Source organism: Hippopotamus amphibius, chromosome 8, assembly GCF_030028045.1.
Source record: "Hippopotamus amphibius kiboko isolate mHipAmp2 chromosome 8, mHipAmp2.hap2, whole genome shotgun sequence".
In the NCBI taxonomy this organism is placed as follows: domain Eukaryota; kingdom Metazoa; phylum Chordata; class Mammalia; order Artiodactyla; family Hippopotamidae; genus Hippopotamus; species Hippopotamus amphibius.
Window position 1 is genome coordinate 89,314,119 of NC_080193.1, and position 8,502 is coordinate 89,322,620.

Below are 8,502 nucleotides of genomic sequence, written 5' to 3' on the forward strand. Positions count from 1 at the left end.
TATAAAATTGACTTATAAAAATCAATAGCCTTCATATACATAAAATAACCAATTATAAGATACAATGTAAAGGGAAAACTTCATTTGTAATTGCAACAAAAAAGATAAAACTTAAAAAGAAACATGCAAAATCTAAATGAGGAAAATTTAGAAATCTTCCCAAAAGACGTGAAAGCAGGCTTGAGAAAGTAAAAAGACATCTGCTCTTGGAGAGAACTACTCAGCATCATTCAGATGTCAATTCTTCTCAAGTTAGTATATAAATTTAACCCAATTGTAAGAAAAATGCCAACAAACTCCCCTGCCCCCTGCAAGATAAATAAGTTGATTATAAAGTCATGTCAAAAAACAAACATACAAAAATAGCTAGGAAACCTTGGGCATGGTGAGGGGGAAGCGATGAGGGAGAATGATCATACCTGATATGAAAATACACTCTAGCTGCTCAGTGGTAAATATAGTGTGGTACTGGCACATGGAGAGAGAGATCAGTGAAACCAAATATAGTCCAGAAATGGATTCAAGTATGCACAAAAATGTATTATTAGTTAAACGTGGCACTTCAAATCACTGGAGAAAAGGTGGGCTTTTTAAATAAATGGAGTTGGGACAGCTGAATAGACATTTGGAAAAAGATAAAACTGACTCCTACGTTATATCATATACCAAAAACTATAAATGGATGATAAACTTAAATGTAAAATTACAAAGTAAACAAATCGTACAAGTACTAAAAGAAAACTTGGATGAATGTTTTTGTAACTTGAGTGTGGGAAAATGTCTTGAGTGTGACTCAAAATCCATGTGTAATGACAGCAAAAGACTGATAAATTCTACTATATAAAATTAACAAAGAAGTGCATGGCAAAGAAAAAAAAGGAAAATCAAAAGAAAAATGGCTCACTGGGGGAAAGTGGGGAGGGCTGGGGGGGATGAATTGGGAGATTGGGGTTGCCATATATACATTACTAATAACAAAAAAAATACCAAATTATACACTCTAAATATATGCAGTTTATTGTCTGTTAAAAAAATATATATATAGGCATTAAAAAAAAAAAGAAAAGAAAAATGGCTCACTAGGGGAAAATACTTGCAACATTATGTGTTGGAGGTAAATGGCTATCTCCCTAATATAAAGTATTTTTAAAAATTGAGGAAAAACCCCAAATCACCAATCTCCACAAAAATATAGGGAAATGATCCTTAAACACATGAAAAATGCTCAAATATATTGGTGCAGCTGCAGAGAAATAAGCTGTATTAGTTTGCTCAGGCTGCTATAACAAAATTCCACAGACTAGGTGGCTTCAACAACAGAAATTTATTTTCTCACAGTTCTGGAGGCTGGAAGTCCAAGATCAAATGGTTGGTAGGTTGTGTTTTTCTTGAGGCCTCTCTCCTTGGCTTGCAGATGGTTGCCTTCTCACCATACCCTCACAGGGTCTTTCCTTTGTGCAGGTATATCCCTGGTATATCATTGTGTGCCCAAATTTCCTCTTTTTATGACACCAGTCAAGTTGGATTAAAGTTTACCTTAATAACCTTATTTTAACTAACCATCTCTTTTAAGGTCCTATCTCCAAATATAATCACATTCTGGGATACTGGGGGTTAGGACTTCAATATATGAATTTGGGGGGATACAATTCAGCCTATAACACAGGCACGTATGTTGCTGGTAGATATTTAAATATGTAATCTATTTGGAGGTAAATAAATCTAAATATCTAAAAATTATCTGTGTAACACGTACCCTTTGACACTGCAATATGACCCCTAGAACTTGACCCTGAAGCTAACCATCAAAAACAGACAAATAAAAAACATATGCACAAGGTTATTCATCACACTATGATTTGTAGGAGTAAAGTAACAGAAATAACCTGAATATAATATATAAAATATTGGTTAAATAACCTATGGTATATCCACACATCAGAGCAACTATTAAACTATAAAAAGGATGGGGAAGATCTCTATCAATTGTTCAGAGTCACTTCTAGAATCTGTTTCAAATAAAAAATACAAAGTGAAAAAGTGTAGAAATAGTAGGCTACTTTTTATGTAAGAAAGGAGAGTAAATAAGAAAGAACACTCTCTCTCTCTCTCTCTCTCTCTCTCTCTCTCTCTCTCTCATTGTTGCAAAAAGAAACTTGGGAAGAATAAACCAGAGGCTACTGAAATGGTTGCCTGCATAACAGATATAGGGCAGGAATGAGAAAACGATAGAGGGGATGAGGAAGCAGTGACACCTTTTAATATAGTTTTGACTTTTAAATCATGACAAAGTTATGTATATTTAAAACTAAAATTAAATAAACAAGGTCACACCCTTAATTTGTACAAAAAGAGAAGCAGATGAATCCAACTGTATAACCAGTTGATAACAGAGCCCCGCAAAAAGAAAGACTTAACCCAACTAACTGAACACAGAACTCTACTGCATATGCTCAGTGGATACAGTCTAATGGCCAAAAAGAATGGCAAAGAAAATTATACTTTACTTGGTAGATTTGTTGTTGGGTGTGGTATTGGTGTACCAATTCCCACACTACTTTGTGCAAATTGTATGACAGAGTAAATGAGGCAACACTGGATTTTTTTTATCATGAGGGAGAGGAGCTAGATATAAGGAATGGGAGGAGATGAAGAGCTCTCTGTATTGGAGGTGAAGGTATCAGAATGAACTCATGACCTAAACACATATTTATTAGCTCTGTTCAACAAGGTATGAGGAAAGAAAATTTGAGGTTAAATCTGGAATATTTTATTGTCTTACAAAGCAAGAAAATGGGAACATATCAAATGAACGCAAAAGATAGCTTAAAGATGTTCCCATGGCCAGATTAGGGAAAAATTAAATATTTAAAGAATAATGATAATAATGTCTTTTATTAAGTTGAATTGAAAATAATGGTATTTAAAAACAAACAAGCAAACAAAACAAAATGAGGTAAGAGAGTAAAGAAGAGTTTTTTACAGAAGGATGCTAGTGGAGTGTAGAAGGAATAATAGAATTAGAAAATAACCACTTTGTCACCATTGATGTAATGGTTGATTCAGACAAGTATCAACAATAGATACTAAAATCATTTGGGGAAAATTTCTTGAGTAACAAGATATCTGTACAGTCTTAAATTTAGCCTCAAAGTTACTTACTAATTGCAAAAGAGAAAAAGCTATTTCTACTTTGGAAAAAATCTGTTGGACATTATCTTAACCAGTAACAGCACATCATTACCCATAATGGAATAATCTGACATTCTGTGCTTCCTGATGTGATGCACGGAGAAAGACCCAGCACCATTTATGCTATATTCTTGCCAAATATGTCTAAGGAGAATTTAAACATGAGTCAACAATCAGAAAAACCCATATTTATGGGGCTGGCTACAGAAAAACTTGCCTGAGTGTTGCAAAAATCTCACTGTCATGAGAGAGGAAAAAAAAAAAAAAAAAAAAAGAAAGCGAGGGACTTAATGAACAATAAAGGGACATGAATAACTGTAATCTATGACCCTAGATTTGATCTTTGGTTGGAAAAATTAATCATTAAAGATATTAGGATAATTGGGACAATTGACTATTTATTGTATTTAGATAATATTATGGCATCAGTGTTAAATTTCGTGAGATTAATCATGGTATTTTGGGTATGTTGGAAAATGTCCTACAAAGAAGAAACTGGTAGCAGAAAGGCTATTTAGAAGTAGGAACACAAGATGATGAAAGCAGGGGAATTGCAAACCTACTCCTCATAAATATTTCTTTTTAGAATTAATTAGTTAATTAATTTTTGGTTGTGTTGGGTCTTTGTTGCTGTGCGTGGGCTGCTGCTAGCGGGGCTACTCTTCGTTGTGGTGCTTGGGCTTCTCATTGCCGTAGCTTCTCTTGTTGTGGAGCACAGGCTCTAGGTGCGCAGGCTTCAGCAGTTGCAGCACATAGGCTCAGTAATTGTGGCCTGCGGGCTCTAGAGTGCAGGCTCAGTAGCTGTGGCACACAGGCTTAGTTACTCAGTGGTATGTGGGATCTTCCTGGACCAGGTTTCGAACCCATGTCCCCTACATTGGCAGGTGGATTTTTAACCACTGCACCACCAGGGAAGTCCCCTCCTAAATATTTCTAAAGTATAAGTGGGATTTGAGGTCCGATTAGACAATGAGAGAAAGGGTAGACTTGAAGATAATGTTGAAGTGTCCAATTTGAATGAGTGGATGGAGAATGGGGCCATTCACTAAAATTGTCAAGTGTGCATATTGAGTTATCTGTAAGACGTTCATGGGGAAGCTTTCATTGTGCCATTGGAAAGGTGTGTTTAAAAGCCAGGAGTCTAGCTAGAGACAGAAATCCCAAACTGAGTAGTTATATGTGCAGAGGTGATAGCTGAAGCCTTTTGGGTGAGCAGATTTCTCAAGGCAGTAGAGGATGGGAGGATAATGGGAAAACAGGATATTGGAAAGCATCAATATCCCTTGAGAATCCTATGGTCCTATCTGTTCTCCATGGGATCCCATTCCAGAGAATTGGAGCTTCAAAGAACATGGTTCACTGTCAGTTGGGGATATCTGTGCATTGGTCAGCTCCTACCAGGAAACAGACGTCACTGAGATGGTTTGTGCCTTTAATGAAGGGACTACCTCCAGTAGTGTCAGAAAGCTTAAGGAAACAAAAAAGCTGAGGCACCCAGCGAATAGCAAGAGTGGGATACCATTACCTCTCCTAGACCAAGGGGCAAGGAGAAGAAAAAGTGTTCCTAGAGCCTGGTGTGGCTTGAAGCTATGAAGAAGGAATTGCTTAGTGGGAAATATAGATGTAGAACATACCTGCTTCCAGAAAGGCCTAACTGAAAAATAAGAGAGGGGAGAAGAAATACCCAACCTCCCCCACCTCCACATTTAAACAAATTTGAGAAATAATTCATATAAAATTTCACATGACATAAAATTCGCCATTTTAAAGCATACAATTCAGTGGTTTCAGTAGAGTCACAGGGTTGTGCAGTATCACCATTATCCAATTCCAGAACATTTTCATCACCCCAAAAAGGAATCCCATATTCATAAGAAGTCACTGCCCATTGTCTTCTTCCTCCAACCCCTGGCAATTTGTCTGTCCTAGACATTTCCTCATAGGAATAGAATCATACATTATATGCCCTTTTGCATCTTTCTTCTTTCACTTCACATAATGTTTTCAAGTTCATCCATATTATAGTATGTATCACTTCTTCATTTCTTTCTAAGGATGGATAATATTCCATTGTATGAATATACCACATTGGTTTATCTATTCATCAATTGGTGGATATTGGGTTGTTGTCACTGATTTCCTGTTTGTACAGAGTCTCAAGTTCAGCCAGGGCCTTCTCATGGCGTAGCCCTGGACTTAGGCTTGGCCCTCCAGGTTTCCAGGAGTAAGCTGAAGACTTTCCAAGCCCCTGTAGACAACTCATCGTCTAGCTTTTCTTTATAATCCTTTTGGTTGTCTGTTGTTTTCCCCACATTGCCCCAGGCAGTATCTATATTAATACACTACCAGATACATGATTTCAAAAAATGCCCCTACCCCCACGTGCTTTCAGCACTATCAAAATTCTGAGACAGGTGAAATAAAGGCTTTTGAGTGAAATGAAGCTTTTTGATTGGATCTACTAGAGAACCATGAGATAGGTCAAATGATTATTACTCTTTGGGAATGAGTCTTTGAAAGCGCTCCAGCTTCATTCTGCTCTGTCAGGTGCCAGGAATGCAGGATGTTATTTTTCAAGGCTACCTCTAAGCTGGGGGAGTGTGGATGGGGCCAGGGTAAAGCTATTGCTTTTACTGAGATTCAGCTGTGTTTCTTGAGTGAAAACAACTGGATTGCTACAAGTCTTTGATTAATTTCTAGAATTCTGAAAAATTGATTCTGACAGTTTTTGCAACTTTTTTGGGGCTGCTTTTAAGGAAAGGAAATTTTTTGGAAATCCTTATTCTACCATTTTTCTGACGTCACTGCTTACCCCTACTTTCAAGTAACCTGTGAGTGTCTTCCATTCACCAAACCCCAAACATCTAAAGCCAGCTGCCAAGGGAAACTGGGTAAAAAAGTCTGTGGGGATCAGATGGCCAGAGAGCAGGACGGCACAGATGGCAGAAAATGGAACGGGGCAGCGATGAATGATCAATAATTAGCCCATTCTAGAAGAGCGATCTGGCTTCAATTCAGTACCTTGTATTGAAGTGGTTAGTGGGAAACTATCTAGGCCTTAGTAGAAGAAATTAAGGTTTCTTTTTTGATACATATACTCAAACAGAAATAAAGAAATAATTTTTGTTAAGAATACTTTCGAGACTTTGGAAGAATAATATGGCCATAGTTTCAGCATGTTCTTATAGCCTTCAAATCCATTATTTAACCCAATATCCTTACTATTCCCTAAGGAAAACCTTTTTCAAACCAGCATCCTTTTCAGGAAGATTGGGTGAAAAGTTTTCTTCTCTTAGTCTTTCATCTCTCATATCCTCAGATCTTATAAGAAACAGGAAAGAAAAACACACAACCAAAGTCTACATGATGGGCACATTATCCCTCTCTTCCAGAGCTTTATGGTGGACATTTAAAACATGTTCACTTCGCAGTCATCTCAGAACACTCTTTTTGTCTTCAGCAGGCCTGAAGAATAGCTTGACATCATCTTATGTAAAGCAATTCCTAACAGAATTGAAGGCTATTATGAAATGTGCGGGTTCCCCTTCAAATACCTTTCTCATGAAACCAGTGTGCCCATGAGTGGAAAACTTCTGGACTAGGAGGAGGGGAAACTTTGATGTGGTCTTCAAATTTGTCAGGTTCCAGAAACTAATCACTAACGTACCACTTATTCAAACCCTTTAATCTCCACGTACCACTAGAATTCCATTGCCTCCTCTCTGTTTCCTGAGGCAGGTATGTGTGATAATGTTCATCATTTAGATAGTAAGGCTCAGCCAGTTATTTTATATTCTGTGACTTGTCTAAGGTTCCTGAGTGGGACTCTATTGCCCTGTATTTGTCAGAGCAAAAGAGCAATACAAAGACCCTGCTTGATGAGGGCTGGGAATGTTGTCTGTTGATCCATGAGTGTATAGAACTCCTACTGGGGTCCCTGGATCATCCAATCACATTTGTTCTACTCCTACTGTATACATTGTTGTAAGGGACCTTATGAAGAAACTAGGCTCCAGGCAGAGTTGCACAAGAAGGCAACTGATGACCCGGATGAGGTGGTATATTAGTGATACAAGCACAGGTGGTGGTAAGATTTGATCCTGGGCTCCTAGGCAAAACTGTGAAATTTCTCCTTATTCAGAGTTTCTCATCCTTTCTTCCATTTCCCTTTGCTCTGGCTCCCCACTCTCATTTGGCATCCTCGCTTCCTGGAATTTTAACAATAAATGTCCACTTGAATTTGCTTTCATAGTGTTAAATTAATTAAACAAGAGGCCATTGGACTGAGGTGGCTTTATTGTCTTAGTGGCATATGTACGCAAAAAAAAAAAAGTCTGTAATGCCTCAAGATTATGAAATTGAAACTTAAGGACAACCAATCACAAACAGCCAACTAAGCTTTCCCAAATGGTGCAAACACTTAAGCTGCAGCCAATCAAATAATTTCTGTGCTCTGCCACTGTGTCTTCTCTATGAAAATCTTTCCCTAGCTCCTGCTGTTGGAGCACTTCTAATCACTTTTGGTTGCCCAAATGAAATCCATTTTTACTCAAACTCTTAAAAATGTAACATGCCTCAGTTTATCTTTTAACACCAGCATAACCATGTTCCAAAATTTTCCCCTTTCCTCCTAGCCATTAAAATCTGCCTATCTCATATCCTTATAGCATCAGAAAGCTTGGCTGACATACTAATATATGTCAAGGTGGCAATCACTGAAGGAGATTGTTATTTCTTCTAGGTAACATATTTGACTTTTAATAACCTTCAATTTTTAACTTGAAATAGCAACTAATGAAAATTCCCAGAAAAACATCAAGGTATATGAGCTGGTTATTTTATAACTACCGTTCTACCACCTTCCACTCTGTGCCAACTCTGCACTAGACACTTGAAATACATGGACCATTCAATCATCATGATAACCCTGAGGAAGTTATTATTATTCCTAGTTTGTAGGTGATAAACCTTGCTGCTCATGAAGTTGAGTGACATAGGTAGTAAAAGGCAGAGGTGTGATTTGGACCCAGGTCAATCTAACATCAAAGCCTTTAGTACCCCTCCTATGCTGGTTCGCCTGGCTGAATTCAGACTGGACAACTCATGTGGGGACAATGTGGTGGGGATTCATGTACTCAGTGTCATAGCATCTCATTTTCATTCTAGTCAAATGGGTAGTCTCTTCCAACTCAGGAACTTCCTTCTTTAATTTTGTTTATCTTTCTGGATTTCAAATTATTATCCTTTTTTTCCATTTTGGGACTGAATTAACAAGAGAAACCTCAGCCCTTTCTCTTTTTGATGGTGTAA